This window comes from Penaeus monodon, chromosome 15, assembly GCF_015228065.2.
Source record: "Penaeus monodon isolate SGIC_2016 chromosome 15, NSTDA_Pmon_1, whole genome shotgun sequence".
Lineage (NCBI taxonomy): Eukaryota > Metazoa > Arthropoda > Malacostraca > Decapoda > Penaeidae > Penaeus > Penaeus monodon.
This window is the reverse complement of record NC_051400.1, coordinates 41,539,487-41,541,042: the sequence shown is the minus strand read 5'-3', so window position 1 is coordinate 41,541,042 and position 1,556 is coordinate 41,539,487.

Sequence of the window (1,556 nt, the reverse complement as noted above, 5' to 3'; positions counted from 1 at the left end):
TTAAAGGGGCCTTTCCTTTGAAGGCTGTTTTGAAGCGCGAGCGTGCAGAGTTGGTTGAAGATTCACCTGTAATGACTTGCCTGTTTTTCCAAGATGGATATATAAGGGGGCGTCGCCACTGCCCAAAGCCACACGATCGGTTGACAACACAAGGTGAGGGTCTCTGATTTCCTTCTGGCTTCGTGAGGAAAATGGACATCGGGGCATTATTGACAGCTTGCGCTGTGTGCATTCTAGAAATGTAGATAAAATTATCTGTAAAGATAAGAGTCATAATGATTATCAATTCTGTCATTATCATTATCTTTATTACCACCAACTACCATAATAAACATAATTATTATTATTCTGTAACTGATATTATTTAATTTAAAATCAATATTGCCATATATAGTGCATATGTTAAGCTGCGTCCAATGTAGTTATAGTACTTCCTAATGGCTATGTATGGTTATCAATAGTAAAACATAAATATCACATGTAACTCACTCATTTATAGCAAAACAAAACATGAAAAATCTCAGAGAGCACAGACCTCTTCTATTGCCAAAAACTCCAGCCCACTACACCAGAATCACACAGGCGAGGAATCTCTTTATTGGCTTTTAAATCCATATGCAGATCTTACTCATTACCATATTCTAGTCAACTGGCCCTCTGGCTATGACCTTCCGACTTTTCGATGTTCATCACCCCCCCCCCCCCACCCCGTAACCTTGCTGACATGCCGAGAAACCACTGTACTCATTAACCAATCATCCGCTGAAGTAATAATGCTAGTAAAATCGTTAGCTCTTGTTTCTGTAAAAGCAAGATAGCAACAAAAATGGCGCTTTAATTTGGGCCAGATTATCGGCATTGGTCTCACTTGAAGAAAAAAATTTTTTTAATTACCCCTTATTTTATTTTTTTACCCTTTTATCCCCAAAAAAATTTTCCCCCCTAAAATTATTTTTAAATTTTAAAAAAATTTTTTTTTATATTTTTCCCCCATTTAATAACACCTTTTTTTTCTAGAATGATTTGAGCTATTTTTCTAAAAATACATCAAATATGAAAATTTTTACCCTTTAAAAGACTGAAAGAGGTAAAATAAATTTTCATCCATAACCGGATGCTTTCTCGTAGCCCCTGCTGACCGCTGTCTGCGCCGCCCTTTGGGGGGGCTTCGAAATAAAGTATGGATACTCAAAGGTATCCACAAAAACCTCCTCCCTTGAAAAACCTTTTTTTTTTGGATATATTTTCATCAGTATGAAAAAAAAAATCAAAAAAAATCAGATCGAAAATTTCTTAAAAGATAGCTGATCAAAAAAGTTCGATTTTTTTTTTTCAGGTGATGACAAATGTTTTGGCGAAGCCCTTTTATTATGGATGTAACGCTGGTTTGAAGGCAGCAAAGGAATGCTAGGGGGAGGAGACGGTTCTTCCATGCTGGGCTTCTGATACAAGGTAGGTTGGGTGATTTTACGCAGATTTTTAAAACCCCTGGAAAAGATATGGATAGGTGTAAATGTGGATAGTGTTTTCTTGCTGTTCAAAATGGTATAACAACA